Genomic DNA, 19,677 nt, shown 5'->3' on the forward strand with positions numbered 1-19,677 from the left:
GGAAGTAGTCGGGCGCTGCCAATCCCGGTCGCCCGCCGGCTCAAGGGGGGCACGCGGGCACCCAGGGCACCCTTTCCGCAGCGTCCTCCCCTCCTCCCGGCGCCTCCCTGTCCCTAGGGCCTTCGGGTCCAGTGACCCGTAGTGCTGCCCGGAGTCCTCCCAGCGCCCCACCCTGACTTCCCTTCATGCCCACCTCCCTCTCCTGTCCCCCCAGTCCAAGCATGCGCCCGGGGCCCAGCTGGAAGAGCGCCGTGACAACCCCGGGCATCGTACCTCACAGGTGAGCCCTCTCAGCCATTGAGCACACATTTGTAGTTACCTTCTGTGATGAAATTACTCTGCTTTCCCCACCACCACCACCACCACCGGGGATCGGGTCCTCGCGCATGCGAGGCAGGTGGTGGAACCCCTGAGCCAATCCCTGGCCCTTACTCTGGATTTTAACCCTTCCGCTTTAGAGCTGTGATGGACCCTTCAGAGCTTTCAGTGCTATGGCGGCATGCTGCGGCACTCGTGCCATAGGTTCGCCACCTCTGCTTTGGGTCCACGCTGATCACCAGCTAGGGTCGGAAATAATTCTCCCCCAACTGCTGCCTCCCTCACCTCATCTCCTGTGCATATTGTTGCACACTGAGGTCCAAGCAGGTCCAAGGCCACGCACCTGGATTCCTCTGAAATGGAGCCACTCCAGTCTGCACTGGAGGAGGCGGGTTGGGAGCCTCTAGGATCATGGACTGAGAAGACTATTTGTCTCTAACATGCGGATACAAAGATGGTCAAGGCGTGGCCCAGGCTTTTTTTATGACAAGGAAAGCTGAAGAGGGTGGTCCGAAACTGAATGTAGTTTCTGGGACATCCTGGCCGAGGCACTGGGGAGTGCCCGATTGACTCCCGGAGTCCAGTTTGGGTACAGGCAGTATTTCTGTGCCTGCTGCCAGCGAGGAGTGGGGCCATTCTGCCCACCTCTCTGTCTCTGGAGAGCCAGGGCTGGTAGCTTGGTTTCTGTCCCAGATGCCTTCTGTTTCATACCCTCAAAATCTGCATCCAGAGTCCCTTGGAAGAAAGCAGAGGAGAGACATGGGTTGAAAGCATTTGCTGTCTCCAGACCACGTGGTCAGAAGCTCTGAAACACAAAGAAGTGAGTATCTCCAAACGTTCATTTTTGTCATGGCGTCCACACTGGCCTTGTGAGGCCAACCTGGCTACTTGGCATCCACACAGACTCAAGTGCCATAGCACTAAAAGCTCTGAAGGGTTCACCATCGCTGCTCTAAAGCTGAAGGATTAATATCCAGAGTAATTTCATCACACTGAGAAGGTAATTACAAATGTGTGTTCACTGGGTGAAACAGCTCATCCTTTCTCAGCAAAGAGGCGCTCTGGGTAGCTGCACAGATTCTTCTCCAGCAGATGAGATGTGTTCATCCTCCCCAAGGATGCAGCTCTGCGGCATCCTGAGAGGCACCGAGAGATACCCGGCAGTTTGCTAGCTGCTCCCCGAGGCCTCCCCACTCTCCACTTCCTCGCTGAGCTCATCAGCCCAGTCCTCTGGGACGGCTCCCGGCCTCCACCCTTCCCCCGGACTCTGCTCCTTTACAGCCTGAGCCTGAAGCTACTGCACTTCCACTCTCTAACCCTGGCACAGTCCAGCCACTTACCTCAAATGTTGTTGTGTCCCAAATGCTGGATGATGACAGAGATGCTCATCAATGACGTTCATTAAATGAGTAAATGTGGGTTGGCCCCATGACGCAGTTATGTTTTCTACCCTCAGATGCTTCTTGGCACTGCTCACTTGTTCTGATGGTAGAAGTGGCAGAGTCCAAACCTTCTGTAGCCTGAGACCCTATCTGGCCTCTGATTCTTGGCAGAGGCCTTAACTTTACCAAGAACAGAATAAAAACAAACGAAAGAGCAAACTGACTAGGAACCTCTCAAGCCTTCTGAACTCTCCTTTACCTCTGAACTGTCCTCACTGAATGCCTATTGTTTTGTTCACCAGACTCTTTTCAGTGAGAATTGCCCTCCTTCTCCTCTGTTCTGAGGGGGCTGGTGTGTTTAGTAGACCCTTCTGTGCACAGCCTGGCACAGCTTACTGACCCACCGTTGGGCCAGTAAGATCAGTGAGAACACGGTCACATGGACCAGTGAACTTTCCTCTAAAATTTTGTTTGGGGGCCAAGATTGTCGATCCAGTCTCTCCCGTGGAGGCAGCTATTCAAATGTAAGCTATGAGAGTTAGCGGTGGCCTTGTTTCCCCACCACATGGACAAAGCTGAGGGCCTGCAGGGGCTGAGAGAACAATGAGGCAGATATGGAGAGACTATGAGAACAACACAGAAGAGCCCTGGTCCTGGGTGGTCCACCGCAGCAAGCCATGCTCTAGCTTTTATTTTTTAACCTTAGATTTAAGTTGGCTTCAGACATTTCCGAAGGCCTCTAATGTTGTGTGTTATAAAATCAACTACCTTCACTTACTTCACAGAGGGAAGTCCCAGTCCCCCCCACACACTGGTTCATACCTGCTCCAGTCCCACAATTCCATCGCACCCCGGCCACCCTTGTTTTATCACTGGCTCCACTTCTTGAACCTTCGGTCCTTTTAGCTAACCAGGTGCTCGTCCTTTTCCAGGAAACAAAAGACTTCCTTTCATCTTTGTCCTTCCTCAACTCCTACCTCCTCTCGTTCTACTCCTCTGTTTTCTCAACTCCTACTTCATGCTGGACCCACGGCTGCCGTCTTGCATCATCTCGGCTTCCCATTTCCCGACCCAGCTTCATGACGGGAAGGGCATGGAGAAGATGTCACTCCTAGAGTTCCTGCTGCATGTCTGCAGTGCCTGGCACTGGGAACCACCTTGTCTTGAAGAACTTCCCTTTCCTTTGGTGGTTTTCCTTCTGTTTCTGGCCCTAATCCAGAGAAGCTGGGCCTGAGAACTGAACCAGAAGCAGTTGGAATCTTGACTCAAGACTTATCCAGTTCCCTCTCCCTCCATAAAACTCCACCCAGCCTCTGCCCTGCTCAGTGACGGTGACTAAGCTAATAGATCACTGAAGCTGAGGCATTAATGAGTGAGGTGTTTCAATATTTTGATAATAGCTCCCGAAGACTTAGACTCAAGTCTGGATTACAGTGGGAGGGCTTGGTGGGTTGTGGAGATCATCAGAGTCTAAGAGTTTTTATGAGATATTTAAGTTTCATATTTTTACTTTGATATTAATCATTGTCTGATTACAAATTTTAATTTACTGTTCCACTGACACACAAATAATGACCAGTGCAGTGTCTTACAGGGGCATAATCTCAAAGATTAGGAGAATTTTTATTCTAGTTTTTTATCCCTCTGACTGCGAGGTACTGACTCAAGGAACAATCATTATAGAAACAGGAGTGTTGTCTACAAATCCAACAGCACCCAGGAGAGAGACACAGAAATGGAAGACCCAAGCCCTGCTCTCAGAAAGCTCATAAGCCCATTAGGGAAACAACATAGAAGCACTTAAACATTAAACACAAGCACTAAATAGTAACATGAGATGTGTCACCAAGAGGCATATTAAGTGAGGTGGACAGCACTTGATGTGAAAATTTGGAGAGCTTTCTCTGTAGGAATAATCAGTGGAAGCTTCCATGGTTGAGAAAAGGTCTTGGCAGTGAAATGTGTCTGGGACTTGAACAAACATTTACATGAAAAGTAGAAATGTTACAGGCAGAAAGAGGCCCAAAGGAAGTCTAGGATCCCATCAAGTCCTGAGCTTGGGACAGAGATCAGACCAGACCGAGTAAGGAACTGCAGGAGGGAGTGCTGTGCCCACTGTCAACTGGCAGGAATGGCAAGATCTTTGTTTAAGAGCTTAATATTTGATTTTTAAGAGAATTTCAACAAGATATTGTGAGAAAAATCAGAAGAGGCAGTCTTCGGTATGCTGTACTTTTGAAGTATTATATATTTGCTTCTGTAGAGGGCAGCTGTGAGAGAGCATGCACACATCACTGCTCAGGACCTCTACAGGTCTAAGGCACCCCACTGACAGAAGATACAGTTCCACATTTTGGAAGTAAAGCAGTGAGACTGCATGGTCTACTATACTGTGGAAAGCACTCCACAGACAACTGACTACCTCAGATCCTCTGGGTCTCTACACTGAGATATTCTGAGGTCACAAACCTCCTCTAATCCCGAGCTTTGGAGCCTTTATTGTGCGTATTGACAAGGCCACACAGAGAAGGGTTTTGTTATTGTTGTTATGGTGAGCATATTTTTTCCAATGTCACTGTAATCATTGGTAGCCATTGGCTGGAAGAGATTATGTCCTCTTGAACACAGTCCCTCCCTTGCAGAATAACCCTTGAAACAACAGGTGCTATTTACTAATTTACAAAGGTGACTGTCTTGAGATAACCTTGAGGCTATTTGATGTCTTGTCACCTTGTACTTGGGACAGTGAAGATCTGTCAATACAACGTCTCAAGTCATAGAAATCTGTGAAATGAATGGAAAAAAAAGGATTCATGCCAAGAAAAATTATCCCGATTGTCATTGAGAAGGAGATTGGATTAAGTGGTTGCTAAGATCTCTTCCACCTCTAAACCCTCTTTGCACTGCGGACAGGTGGGAGGAGGGCGTTCGGTTCCCTAGCAGTATCCCTCTGATTCCCCTCCCTTAGAGCTTTCTTCGAAAGTCCCCACCAGCCTTCTCAGAATTCTACTCCGTTTTCAACAAGCCTAGGGAAAAGTCCTTCCTCAGGGCTAGCTCCCGCCAACTGCAGTAGAAGCCCATTCCCTCTGGTTCTTTGGTGAAACGAGATGAAGTTAAGACTGTGGTTCAAGCCAGTCTCGGATTAAATTCCAAAGACGCCCATGGTGGTAGGGAGAAGAGGCATTTACAGAAAAGCCACTCTCCATGCTGGGACTCTGCCAAAGGTTGAGAAACCTGGGGATTCACCAAGAAAAAGTAATTACATGGAACCCAACAGAGTGCCAGGCCATCGTCACAGCCCAGAGCATGGCCTGACTCAAGGTGTATCGCTTCAATGACCTGGTCATCTTGACGAATGGGCCCTGTGCTCGCACTTCGAAAGATGCAAGGAAACTAGTCACAGACTGATCACTGTGGCATCGCTCAATGGAGCGTGCCTGGAGCTGCTGGGAGCAGAGGAACAGTGGGTTCACAGAAGCAGAGGGAAACCTAGAGCCACTGACTGCTATCAGGGGAAACGTGGACAAATGTAACAGCAAGAGCCGTCTCTTTGAGGCTGATTTGTCTAGAAGTAGTGACAGTCATAGTCAGCCATACAGAAACGGACAGGGGGTTTAGTCCTAGGAACTGCCAAGCTAGAAGATGGCCCTACAGGTAACCCCAAACTGGGGAAGAAGGGGTCTCAGAGGCAAAAGGAGAGAAGGACCACAAATGGGGTGAAGAAAAGAAATGAGAACTAAGGAATGTTCCTGACAGCTTCTAGAAGATAAAGCAGGGTACAATCCCAGCTCTCCCCAGAATTTTAACATCTGCTCTCATTAGTGCAATGTCAGTACTTCTCTGCCCCCAAACTGGTGTGTGATTTGTGTGTATTAAAGTAAAGACAATTTTTTATTTGAGAAATATTTGTAGATGTGCAGCATTTAACATGTAATATGTCATAAATGCTCATTCAAGGGACAATAATAGCTAATTTTTTAGCACTTCTAATAGTAGGCCAGGAAATATCCTAAGTGCTTTGTGTGAATAATTTCACTTAATCCACAGTCATTCTGTGAGGCTTTTAAATCTCCCTTTTATGGATAAAAAATACTGAGGCTCAAATAATAAAGAAAGTTGCTCAAATAAGCACATCGTTGGAGTGACGTTTGTATGCAAGAAGGAAGGGGGAGGAGGAACAAGAGAAATGGAGGCAGGAAGGAGGGGAGAGGGAGAGGAAGGAAGGGAAGGAGGGAGCGAGGGAGGCAGGGAGGGCGGGTGAGGGCTGCGTTTCAGGGAAGGCTGGGGAAGCGTCACCAAGTTTCTTCTGAAAACCATTTGTCTTCACAAAAATATGCCTGGCCCGTGGATGCACTTTAATTTTCCTTTACCACCAGGTACTGAGTCTGGCAAAGAGTTGTCAAAACCAGCTCAGCCTCATGTGGGACCAAAAGAAAATAAACAACAAGGCAGGATTTTAAATGAATGTGGAAAATACAAGCGAAGCAATCCAAGTTGTCTGGGCTGCTGAAGGCCACAGCGTCCGCTCCAGCCTGGACACAGCAGTGCACAGAGCGGCTGATTTCCCAGGTTGCTGACTGTTGGGAAATCATTCTGTGACCCTCAGCCCAGGCAGGTTTCATCCTGAATAATAGGGAAAACCGTGGGGGGGCTGAAGAGAACACTGGATGGGAAAATAAAAGTGAGATGACCTCACAGGAATGAGCACCAAATGGCCTGGCCCGGGGCGGAGAGGAGAGCACATTTGGTGCAGTGCTGGACCTTTCAAACCCACGATAGCAGCAGTGAAAACCTCTGATAGCAAAGAGCCCAGAGTCACCAATGACACCCTGCTGGGCACAAAGGGCCTTTACTACCGCTACGCCACCCTTCTTCCTCCGAACCAAAGCCTGATCAGAAGAGGAAGGAGGGTTCCACATGCCACCAGGGATACCACGGCTCAGATCTTGTCCCCAACAGGTAACTTCAGCTGCCCCATGGCCAGAGTCAGCCCAGCACCTGGGAGAGAACCCTGGCCAACCAGAGGACGGCCCAGGGAGGGAATCAGAAAACACCATGCAGCATTAGAAAACATGAAGAAAAGCAGCCACCCAGGACTAGCATTAAACAGAGCAACACGAACAAAGGACCTGACAGCTGCACTTGGCTTCACTGTTGTCTTCAGGTTGAAAAACACAAACTCTGGGCCGCTAGCTGGCTGGTGTTGACCCATCTTTCACAGCTGCTGAGTAGAGTCCTACAGAGGACACAGACTCTTGCCCCCACTTAATGTGGGCCAAACTGTTTTGATGCACTCAAGACTGTGCTGAGAACGCCACAGGGCCCAGCTCCATTGTCCCTGCTGATAGCAGCCAAGTGGGCATTGCTCTCGCTCCCACCTTCAGATCAGGAAACTGAGGCTCAGCGAGGAGGGGCTTGGAAAGAAAGCTTCCTTGGGTATCGCACTGCCACGACTCCTGCTGCTCCTACAGAATCACCACGCGCCTTCATTTCCTGGGGCGCTGGGCACAAGCTTGACTGTGGCCCCTTTTCTGGTGCTCTTCCAATTCCAAACCAGAAAGACTTGGCGAGGTGTGAAGAGACCGTAAAAAACCAAAACCCAAACCATGTCACTGGGTCACAAAGATGTCCACCAAGAAGTGGTCCTTCTCCCCATCTTCCTTTCCTCTGTTGTGCCCAGAAATTGACACCCCAAAATAGGCCACTTTGGACTACGGACTTACAGCTCTGCAAGGCAGCAAATGTAGAGGGCAGCTTTGCTCCGAAAGCCCCTGCTCTACCTAAAGATGGGATCCACCAAAAGGGAAGAGTCACCCTCTACTCCCAGCCTGTCCGTTCACCAGCCAAGGAAGATTAAACTCAATGCAGGAAGGAAGAGCAAAGTTGGCTCCACACCCAAAGCCCAGGCACGCTCTTCTCTGGGCCCCTTTACACCCCGTCATTTCCCCTTCCTCGAAGGCTGTCCACAGTCCCTCCTTCCTACTCCCTTATCAGCAGGACATTTAAGCTTCATCCGTCTGGACTTTCTTTGACTTTCAAACTTTGTGTGACTCCCCTGCACTTGTGTTTATACATTTATGTTCCTTTTCTCCTATCTGTTGTCATTTTGTTTTATAGACTAAATTCATCAAACTTTCGGGACTGGAAATAAAATTTCTTTTGCCCTTATACCGACTTTCTTCCGGTGCAAGTATTCATAAAGTACTTACGGTGTTTCCTGCTCAGGCTATGAGAGGTTCTGAGATTAGAACAGCACAGTCCCAGTCCCAGCTCAGGTACTCAAACTCTTTTGAGGGGGCCAACAATAAGTTGGGTAATTTCCACATGCTCATATGAAATGCTGGCACAAGGGCTGTGGAATCAAGGAAATCACGGCAAAGATTTAACTGAGCTTGGCATGATGAAGCTGAGCGAAGGCAAATATTGACGTTGAGGTTCCTGTGATGCGGCCCAGCAGGGAAATGCAAAAGTAACCAAAGGCCACCAGGGCAGTCATGCCAAGGGTCACTGACCCCATTAAGGATGTTGTACTGCCTTGAGGGCCGCGCCTAGGCTGACACCCCCAAGACTAGCGTTTTCTCCTGGAGATAGTTCTAATCCCACTCCACCTGCTCAGAGACAGCTTGGACCACTGTGGGCAAGTCCTGATTTCCCCAGGTCCTCCATCTGTCCAGAGGTTCCTGAGGCCTCAGCCATATGCCCCCAGACTAGAGAGGAAAAAGAGGAAATCAGAAGGTGGTGGCCTGCATGCTAAATGACCCTGGGCAATGTGAATCTGGGCTCCATAATGTTCCTGACATCATGGACACTGGGTTCTAGGCTGTGTGGTGGGCTGGAGGACAACGCCTTTCTCCTTTGGTCACTTGGAAGAGTATGCCTGCAAGTCAGCCTGCCCCATCATGCAGCAGTGAGCTTGGCTCTTGGGTTCTGGGGGCGGTGGGACCCTGGCATGCAGGTGACCCTTGCCACCACACTCTTTTCTCTCCTCTCCCTCTTGGACTCTATGCTCCCACCCTGGGAGCTTCTGGTCTTGTTCCTCTACCAGGCTGCTGCCTTAAAGATTCTCGGCCTCTGATGCTCACCTCTCTGGCCTCTCTCTTCCTTAGCATCTTTACTTCTGTCTTCTGGTCTCTGTCTCTCAGTCTCCTCTCTTGTCATATTCTTTGTACCATGCCTGACCCCTTAAATGTCACACGTGTGTTCCCAGCCTCTCCTCTCTCACTGTCCCCAGGAGCCCAGGCAGCTGTGGCTCTGCAGAGCTCCAACATGGCCCACAAGGACACCCACAAAAGAGGCCATCATGTGCTTGTGATCAGCGGCAGAGGGCAGCCTGGAGTGGAGCCGCCTTACCTCTGTGAACTTTGATCACTTGGGGCTTTCACACCACAGAAAGGGTGGAGGTAGGGACTAAGATCTGATTCCTCCTCCCACAGCAAGGAGGACAGAGAAAACATCACATAGTAGGGGAGAAGGCAGGAGACAACACAGTAATCTCAAATGAGAAGAGGGCAGAGGAGGGAAGGAAATGATTTTGCATCTGTGCAAAGAAATTCCCTTTCTGGCCAGAGGTGCAGTGGACTTGGCCTAGCATTGGTGCTTCCCACAGACAGGGCCCTGGGCGGTTTCTACCGTAGAGATGAGGAACCTAAACCCACCCTACCCATAGGGTAAATGTAATGAATGACTCCTTCATGGAAAAAAAAACTTTTCAGGACTAGTCAGTAAGAGGCATAGAGGGATTTATTAGGCACTCAAAGAAGAGTGTGGACCCTCGAGAGAGAGTGAGGTGCGTCACAGACTCGGACTGGTGTATTTATGGGAGACTCAGGGTGGACACCAGGAAAACCTGTGAATATGGAAAAGGAGGATTGATTTTTAGGTATGAGGCGACAGCTCTTTCTGCAGAGGGAAAGGGGGTGTCCGTTCAGAGGAAAGGTCTATTTTACAGGTGAAAAGAGGTGGTCTATTCACAGATAAAAAGTGAATGGGAAAACCCATTTGCAATAAATGGGAATAGCATGGTCTTATTGGGTCTTGGGAGAAAAGAAGAAAAAACACTTTTTCAACTGGTTGTGTATCCTGAAGCTACAGCTTTTATTTTTCTAAATTATGAATTTCTTGGATTCCTTTTTACCTGTCTTTATTTTTTCCTATTTACCTCATCTCATCCCCTGTGAATATGATTACTTATTCTTTTTTCTTTCTTTCTCTGTACCAGGGATTGAACTCAGGACCTTACACCTTGTGCCTCTGAGCTAAATCCCCAGCCAATCCCTTACTCTTAATGGATGAGGGGGGTGGCATGTCTGCCTTCTCATGGCTGCTTCAAGCCGAGAAGAGGCCTTGACCCTTCCCAGCCAGGGACCGAAAGTCTCACCTTGATCTAAGGTGACAAAGGAATACAGAATCTTCTTTGATGAACAATCATCACTTGATAGTCTAGAAAAGAGAACAAGAAAATTAGTAAGTCACTGCCGCTCAAGCCTCATTTTATAAGCATGTTAAATAAGCAGGGATTCAAAATTAAAAATAAAATATGGATGAACAGTGACTCTAAAATTTGTAGAAGTCAGACAAAATTAGGCAGCATTTGGGATAAGCCTTTTCTTTTTATATTAAGCTCTGTTTGTCCAGAGGTGTTAACAACAGAAAGAGTTTAAGAGAATGCCCTGTTTTTTCATTAAGAAATCTGAACCCCTCCTGTTTTAATTATAACAATGGGCAAAGAATACACTAAATGAAGATATAGATATTGATATATTGATAGATATTTGTGGGGGGGACTACAGGGTTATTAATGTTTTTCACTATAGGACTTAGAGCCTGTACACCCTCTATTTGTAGATCTGAAGGTCTTTCATAGTAACTAGTTCCAGATAATACAAACATACACAGTCTGAAGTAGATAGCAGAAAATTTGTTCATACCACAAAAGTAGCAAAGCTTAGAAGCTAAAATATTTATATTGTCATGCCTTTATTTTACAGGCACACCTACACAAGAAGCTAAATCTTTGCCAGAGGGCTACTTGAAAGTATACTAAAATAGCATTATGGGAACATACTGAGAGAGGCTGGGACCATGTTTGAAGAACTAGTGGGACCAGGAATCATGGCCTCTTGTAGCTGTAACTTAAGATGTTATAAGTGTAGCTGGGTACAGTCAGCAGAGCTGATACAGTGTTTGGAGTCCCTTTTTATAGCCCAGCTTTTTATTACTATTACTATTACTCTAATTTTTTGTTATACTTTCCTCTGCTGGCTGGGTGTTTAAGACCAAGTCAAAGTTTTAAAAAATTATATATATAATTTATCAAGGTCAACTAGGGCTCCCCAAAGCTACTTTTGGAGCCTCTCAGCTCTGCTGGTTTTCTCCCCACCAGTTGCATCACTTGCCAGGATGGATTGTGGCCTTGCTTGATCATATGGCTTTTGTTTTTTAAGGCATCGGGACACTCCTGTCTTTGTGACTTTCCTGTTTTATAAAGTGCACGTTTGTTGACTCCTGTCCTCTGGAGTCCAACGACCCCCACTCCAGAGACTGGGTGACTTACCAGAGTTTCAGGACCACTTCAGAAGGAGCCCTTCATGCCCAAGGTACTGGCTGACTTTGGAGGGCAAAGGCCAGAATGTTGGCTGTCTTCTTAGCCCCATTATTCTTTTAGCTTTTGATCTCTAAGCCTCCGCTGAACACCCAGGAGGTCAGTGCACCAGTCTTGAAATGGGAACAGTAGTTTTTAATCTTACTGTTATAATTCTATCTGGCACTCTGATATACAAAATATGACTGGAGCATAGCCACCTCTTCTATTACTCATGATCAGCATTAGGAGTCATTGTCACATTCTCTCTGGACTGTAGGAGACGGTCTTCCGTCTTCACGCACTTCTTAGGGTGTCTCTCAGAATCACATTTCTGTAGAATGTTAACAGAGGGCAGTTACAAAGTTTTACAAGGAAATTTTAAAGTCAAGAACAAACATCAAATTTTAGGATAACAATTATCATGACATTATTATACTAGAACCTTTCAGTTCTATTGCTTATTTCATTATCTCCAAAAGCAATCTCTCACTTGAATATAAAATAACTTGTCAATAGGTTAACTTTATCCAATTATGAAATATTAAGTGACATAAACAAACCATCATCTAAATTTGCATTCTCTAAAAAATAAGATGCCTTAGGGGCAGAGATTTAGCTCAGTGGTTCCATTGCCTGCCTCGCAAGTGCAAGGTCCTGAGTTCAATCTCTGGTACCAAAAAATAAATAAATAAATAAGATGCCTTTCTAAGTAGAATGTGTTTACAGCCTGATCTACTTTATACATGATTAATCGGTCCACTTTTAATCATTAGAGTGACACTGCCTGGACTGCATAGGACTTAGGCACATCTAACTATTGGAATACAATTGAGAACACATAAACAGAGGCCTGAAAATGTCTTTTATTATAAAGAACTTTGCTTGAAGACCCCATGTATGGTAAGGTACTTTCCTAAATTTTTCATTTTAGTATACATTTTTCATGAATACACTTGAGGAACATAAATGTATTTAATATATCAAGGAGACAGCAATAATTAGCATCACAGCAATATATAATCTTTTACATATATCGAATTAGTCTTTACTCTTAAGGTAAAATTTAGATCTCTTTAACAGGCTGACATGGTGTAAAAGCACTGACAAGAGTCAAAAAGATAACTTTAGACTTCTTACAAGTTAGGAAATAGGATTTATGACCAGAAATACACTTGTCATCCAATTTATAAGTATGTTACTTATACAATAATAAAATGCTTGTTTGGTCAAAGCCAGTGGATATAGATCATTTTAAATAGCAGGACTGGATTGTACCAAATTTAAAGAGTGGAGATGCCAACAATTTTGATCATTTTATATGCCTAAGGTCCAGATGCAATGCATATTGTATAAATGAGAACACGTATTAGGTATTTTGCATGCATTAAATTTATGTAATCTTAACTCTATAAACCTAACATTAAAAATTTAGACTCACAGCATATTTTATATTAAATAATAGTTGTTTATTTAACCAATTAAATGATTATTGAAGACATTTTACAAGCCAGCATTTAAATAACCTTTAATTCTTAGAACTTACTTTTTAAAGTAGCCAAAAGCTAAACAGCAGAAAACACATGAAATCATCTTGATTCACAAAACCTTTGTATTAGTGTATATTTGCAGTATATAATGTTGGTGTGCATTGTGGGGAGCTGATACACATATAAGACACAGCTTCATTCTTTTTATTTCTCCTCCCTCCTTTGTAAGTTTTAATCAATATTTTTTTTTTTTTTTTTTTTTTTTTTTGTACACGGGATCGAACTCGGGTCCTTGCGCTTGCAAGGCAGGCAGCACAACCGCTGAGCTAAATCCCCGGCCAATAGCATTTTAATACCTTTTTAAAAGTACTGCTTTAGATATAGAAAACTCTTTAACCTTTTCATTACAGCCAACCTCATTATACACCAGCCTAACGTCTGACAATATTTGTTGGAGTGGGGGACAATGAAACTGGGGGAACCGGAGGAGCCCCTGTAGCTGGAGAAGCTGAAGCAAAGTTGGCTCAGGAAGCTGCTATGTCAGGCACGGAGGGGAGTCCGTCCGCTCGCACCACAGCTCGGGCCGGCCGCATAAGGGAGCTTCTTATACTATTGTTAATAGAGAATTATATATGCGAATTTTAACTCTTGCAAGCTTAGAGCCATCTTAAACCTTTATATATATTAATAATTTATGAAAACATTTAATTATTCACAATCTATTATTTGTTTATAAATTTTAAGAAGCCATGAATACTTGAATTTATATCTAGCAACTGACGGCTCAGATGTTATGGACACTTATAACTGTTAATCTCATTTCTATTTATTATTTACTCATTCTAACAGTTACTATAATTACTCATGAGTACCAAAGTATAGCATAGTTATATGTTTATATAACATATAATATATATTGCCAAAAATGTATACATCAGGAAAAGAAAAACTTGTATTAAATACTTAAATGCTAAATTTACTGAGATACCAAGAGATTAACACAGGTTACCTTCGGCCTCTACAATTACAAGAGGTGCTCAAAGTGGTGTCCATTTGCTTCCAGACATTTATTAGTAAGGCAAACGGCTGAAGTGTGGACACTTTCTGTGGCAGAATATAGATATAGAGATAGAGAGAGAGATAGATATAACCTCCAAGGAAAAACTCTTAAGTTGTTGTACACAGAAAACAATGGACATCGTTTTTATAAAATGATTTTTAAAATAAATATTGTCTTGATTGGCTAGCAACCTGGGTAAAACATGTTACCAACTTCACAGACATCTTTACTTTTACCAACCAGTTTAAACTGATTCATTGTTAAGCACAGAAACAAAAAGCATTTCGGTTAATATCATGGGTGTCCACTTATCCATAGGCCAACTTTAATAGAACTTTCGGAAGACAATATACCCTAAAGATAACACAGATAAAATATTAGCCTAAATCATATAACTTTTATGTTACCATAAGGCTTTTATTTGCAAGTTTTATGTAAATCTTCAGCCTAGCAGTTTTTACCCTCTAATGTTTTAAGTGAGTTTGATAACCCTTGAATATTTCTGTAACTTTTTTACCAAAGCTCTAACAAAGCCAGAAGTCTGTAAAGGGAAAAAAGAAAGGAAATTGATATGAGCTCAAAATATTTTTTAAATGAAGCAACTGCAGGTACTTTAACCAGTTGTTAAAAACCATACCTTAGCAGGCAGACAGGCAAGAAAATGTACAGAACACATAAAACAATTACACTAAATCAGAGTGTGCTTTTAGGTTCACTGGCCAGGCGAGATATAAGACTCTATTTCTTGGTTTTAGGTTTCTAAGCATTGACTTGTCAGTTAGAATTTTCCCTAGGGGATATCATTTAGCACTTGCTTCATTTAAATTGTAAAACATTTTCTTTACTCCAGACTACTCTGGAGAATACTTTTTTTTCCTGCTAGTTACCACAGATTCATAACCAGTAAGAGTCAGGGGGAAAGACAGAAGAGCTCCAGATTGCTAGAAAAGATCTTTGTTCATTTCCTCTTTATTATAAAACCAAGGCTACAGCCTTGTCTTGTTACTCTTTAACTTACATTTAGAGAAATATAGAGAAAAGTCAACTTTTTAAAACACTCTTTTACATCAATCTCAATTTTCTAAAATACAACCTAGAAGTGACCTTTTAGGGACAGACATTGAGTTACCCATAATCATTAAGGTGTGCTGCATGCCTTTCAGAGCTCCCTGTGCACTCCTGAAAAGAAACAGAGAAATAAAAGAGAAGGAGGAGGAGGAAGAGAGGGGAAGAAAGAGGAGGAACAGAAACAAAACCAAAAACAAAGAAAAGACGGGATCCCAGGGTCATCCTGCCTAGCAGCAGCCTGCCCAATTTTCTGTCTTGACTCTTACAGTCTCTGACAGTCAGTCACAGTTCTGTCCCAGGGCCAGGCAATCCTGCCAACCTTACTGCTGTTATGGCCAAGAACCTTGCCCCTGGCACTCAACTACGTCTTTATTAACGGTCCAGAAAGGCAAGAAAAATAAGATGCACACGGAGGTGTTCACATCTAGAGACCTGTAGCGTATGTGAAGAAGCCATGGAGGGCCTTTTAAGAAATCCAGAGATGCTTCTGTCTATAGTGACTAAAAAGCACATACTTGTTTTGACAGGGAGATAAACTGATGGCTAAAATTGCTGGAAGAGTTGCAAAACCAAGTAAGGTAGAGGAGAAAATCAAGCTGGCGTTAGAGAATGGAACCTGTGAGACCCAGAGAGAGTACAACCAGCAGGGCTGGAGCAGCTGCACTATGGACAGATGCAAAGGAGGGAGGGCCTGTGGGCAAAGCACACATCTTTGAGTACAGCCAGGGGAGGGGAGTGTTTGTGCCCTTCTCCCTCCCCAGCACAGCTCGGAGCTCGGAGCTCCACGCGCCGACCAGAAGGAGAGGGAAGTGTCTGGGTTCTGGCCATTTACACCCAAACCACTGAGCCACATTGGTCACATCACGTGTCCCCTCCCACCAGAGCGGAGGGAGACTGGAGGGGAGGGGAGCCTTTCTTCCCAGCCAGGTGGAGGGTTAGTGAGAAAAACCTCCTGAGCTCCCCAGTTCCTGCCTCTCTGCTCACTAACAGCAGCAAAGGTTAAAGGACTTGTGTTTCCTGACAGATGAAAGCCTCAGTAGGAGGGGAACGGGCAAGAAGGGAAAGGCTTTAAAGGAGAGAGGAGGAAAAGGAAAAAAAGAAACCCAGTGGGCTTCCTCCTGGTCCGACTCCATGTCCACAGGGCCCAGCGGGCACCTGCTGTCACCAGAATGCTCATTGGAATCCGCACTGCTCAGGACATGAACTCCGCCACCGAAAGGGGAGCCGTGGCAGGCAGTGGACTGGGTGCCCTTTGGTTTGAGTGAGAGAAGATCCCAAGTCATCTGAAGTGCACAGGACCGAGCAGACAGCTTCCCCGGTGTCACCCTGGCTCTGGTTCTCTCCTCTGCATCTCGGAACCGGGTTCCCACCCTGGCTGCATGAAAAACTTTGCTCGAGACACCGGATAGTTCTGTCCTCATCTGTGTCTCCCCAGTGAGCAGGTTTTGGTTCCATCTGACCCAAGAGCAGTGCCCGGACCTGAGAGGACACACAGGAAGGAGGCTGCTCCTGCATGGAAGGCACCTCTCACACCTCTTACAGTTTCCCATTGACAGAGCCCATGCCTCTTGCCTTCATTGCTTTTATTTACAGGCACTGATCTTTCTAGGGACTTGGGAACCTCTAGCCAAAAAGGAAATAAAAAACAACTAAGGCTGCAAGAGGAAGAGGGCAGGAGGGAGGGGGAGAGAAACAGAAGGGACTGGGGAGGAGGAGGGAGAGGGGAAGGAGAAAAAGGAGGAGAAAAAGAAATACGCCTTTGGCCTGACTTCCCGAAGGGGTGATCCTGATGCCTCTTTCCCTCCAGCCACTGGCTCAGCAAGAGAAAAGCGCTGGAGAGGAGAGGGTTCCGATCCAGTCCCAGGAGGCTCCAGAAGCAGAGAACCCACCCTGCCTGTGGTGACTTAGTGACTCCCATCAGGGAAAAATAATTTTCAGGACTAGTTGGTAAGTGGCATAAAGAGATTTATTAGCCAGAATTTTAAAAATGCACACTCAAGTCCAGGCTGGGTTTACTTGTGGGAGATTTAGGGGGTGTAGAAACCCATGGATATGGAAAGAGGGGATTCAGTTTTCAGGTGCAAGGAGACAGCTCTGGCCCATTCACAGGAAAGCTTATTTTACAGGTGGGAGGCCCCTGTGCAGGTAAAAGGGAATTGCCCAGTCTTAGGAGGAAAGAAGAAAAAACACCTTTAAACTGGGCTTGTGTCCAGAAGCCACAGTTTTTATTTTTAAAATTACGATTTTCTTGGTCTCCTTTCCACCTATCTTTACTTTTTCTATCCTAGGTCAGGGCCAAGTGCTGCTCCCCTGGGTGTTGAACAGAAATAGGTCACTGTGAGGGAGGAGAGAGGGGTGTCCTCCACGGAAGTGGCCCTGGGTTTGAGTCCCCAGCTGGCCCTGGCCTCTATCAGCTACAGGCAGAGGAGGGGAGACGCCAATGGTACCCGAGCAGGCCCAGGACCCCAGGAATTCAGTGCCAGGACTCCAAGTGTGGGCAGTATATGTTATTCTTGCCGCAGACCAGAACTCTGTCCCTTTGGAACGGCTTGGCTCTGCAGCTGTTTGAAAATCCCCTGGTACTTGGAGACAAATGATCCGAGTCAGGCTGTGCTAACAGGTCGGTTCTGGAGCCAGAGGGCGTGTGACAGATGTGGGCCTGCCTCTCATTCCCCGGCCATCCATCACCACCCAGTGAAAATCCCACAGGCCGCAGGCTCTCCAACAATACTGTTTACATTAGAACATGACTGAAACTCTGAGGAGAGAGAGACGGCAAGAACCACTCAGGCCCCATGAGCTGCCTCGCCCTAGTGGAGGCAGAAAGCCTTGGAGGCTTTGTCCTGTGTGGGTGGAGCTGGTTTCCTGTCAGTCTGTCCCTGAGGAGATGAGGAACATTCTGGAACTCAGGAACCACTTCGGAAGGGTGGAGAGAGCTACATGGCTCCGCACACCTGTCACGATGTGGTCTCTGCCTGGTTTAATGTGCCCCCCTGTGCATTCAGCTGCAGGGGCTGCTGACAGCGACAGATTTTTCTACCTCAGACTCTCACAGCTCAGATGGCTTTGTCCAGCATGGTGAAGGAATGCAGTACTTTGCACTGGGCCTGGGGTGCGAGTAAAAGGCCCTGAACAGAAGAGCCTGGGAGAGCCCCAATGATAGGACGAAGGGCTGACACAGAGGCCCGAGGTGAGGGGGTGTCGCCTGCTGCAGCTGACAAACTTGGCTAAAGAAGGATTATGCACCTGTTTCATCCACAGAGAAAGGCTGCAAGTTATGGCTATTTTGCTCTGACACGCCCCATTAAATATTCCTGGAATCCAAAAGCAAAGGGAATAAAATAAATGACTTTGAAGTTCCAGGCAAAGGCTGATCTGGCCGGGTGGGGTCCAGGTACAGCTGGACAACCAGGCAGCCAGGATCCCTCCCCTGGGAGGGAGGGAGGGAGGGAGGGGTCCTGCTCCCTCCACCACCCTCTCGAAGCTGGGTCTGGGCCTCAGTTTGTCCTCGGGTCTGCAGGAAGTGGGGGAGTAAGAGTGGCCTCTGAGAGCCCTGGTGCCTGTCCTGCAGGAGGGAGGAAAGTCTCTGCCAATGACTTCCTGAGAGCTCAGTCTGCCCTGGGCAAAGCAGATCCTGACAGAACACACAGGCCTCATGCTGCAGATACTGCTGAGGAATAAACTCACTTAGACCTCCCAGCAAACCTCCACTGTGGGAATCATACTGCCCCCTCACCGCAGATGGAAAAACAGAGGCACAGCGCAATGAAGTGTCTTTCCCAAGGACCACAGAGAGGAGGCGAAAGCTCAGGATTTGAGCCCACAGCCTGGCTCCAGAGACCCCACCCTTACCCAGGATGTGCGGCTGTGTCTCTCACTGCACATTAAAACCTATTATTTAAGCCCAGAGGTGGGTGACAGGCCACTTCCCTGTCTCCCATGGACTCTCACAGCCCTGGAAAGTTCCTCAGGGCCTGTGACCAGCTCTCCCTCCCAGTTACAGCCCTCCCGGCTGCCTGGACACCCCCTCCCCGCCTGACCAGGGCCCTACGAATCACCCCAGAGCCTGTTTCTGCAGTGTTTCCCTCCTAGGGAAATGGAAGAGTTCTACAAAGCTTGATTGCCATCAAAAAGCCAACAAAAGAGCAAGAATCCAGGTCCGTTCTTGAACTAGCTGAGGCAGCGCCCCTCACTGGTCAGCCCCGGATTCGTTGGGGCTTCTGGATCCCTGAGGTCCTCCCTTGCTTGAGGGGCCTGTGAAGGCGGGACCCCCTCACGCCAGGCTCAGCATCAGAGCCTGCAGACTTCAAGAACAAGGACCGGGGGAGAGTGGGAGGGCCACTGTTCCCCTCCCTGCCTTAGACCCACTTCCACCTGCTCTCAAGGCTGTCTTCTTCCGCTTTCCCTGTGGCCTCAGCTAGGACTTCTCAGAATCCCGGGAAGAGACCTCCTGAACCCATGCGCGGCCCTCCACAGTGCAGCCCAGCCCTCGGCCTTCGCCTTACTTATCCAGCCAGAGCAGGCTGACCCTGGTCTGGCGATCATCTCCTGCTCATCAAAGCTCCACCGAACATCGCCTATGGCTACACTCAGACACCTGTCCAGGGGCATTTCAGAAACTCCTCTGTGCTTCCTTCTCGTTATAACCCCTTGTATCGCATTCATTTATTTAAGAATCTGTCCCCCCACGGTAATGGTTAGAGATGGTGGATTCGCCTGTGGTTTTCCAGCCCTGGTCGTGGCGGAGACACACATATGTGGAGAGAGAAACACATCGAG

The 19,677-nt window shown here is 46.8% G+C and overlaps 2 long non-coding RNA genes across 2 annotated transcripts; one reads left to right on the top strand and one right to left on the bottom strand.

Annotated features, from left to right (window-relative positions):
• Positions 1-6: 6 nt before the first annotated feature.
• LOC104860215 lies at positions 7-1,448 on the top strand. The gene is made up of 3 exons (XR_779618.2): positions 7-280; positions 1,049-1,138; positions 1,368-1,448. It is a non-coding gene; the product is annotated as an uncharacterized LOC104860215 (long non-coding RNA).
• LOC117286841 lies at positions 390-11,608 on the bottom strand. Its single transcript, XR_004517947.1, has 3 exons — positions 11,254-11,608; positions 7,910-10,139; positions 390-1,053 (listed from the first exon to the last, which is right to left on the bottom strand). It is a non-coding gene; the product is annotated as an uncharacterized LOC117286841 (long non-coding RNA).
• Positions 11,609-19,677: the final 8,069 nt, after the last annotated feature.

The sequence above is a fragment of the Fukomys damarensis genome, unplaced genomic scaffold (genome assembly GCF_012274545.1).
Source record: "Fukomys damarensis isolate Sample0158 unplaced genomic scaffold, DMR_v1.0_HiC HiC_scaffold_19, whole genome shotgun sequence".
NCBI classification, from domain to species: domain Eukaryota; kingdom Metazoa; phylum Chordata; class Mammalia; order Rodentia; family Bathyergidae; genus Fukomys; species Fukomys damarensis.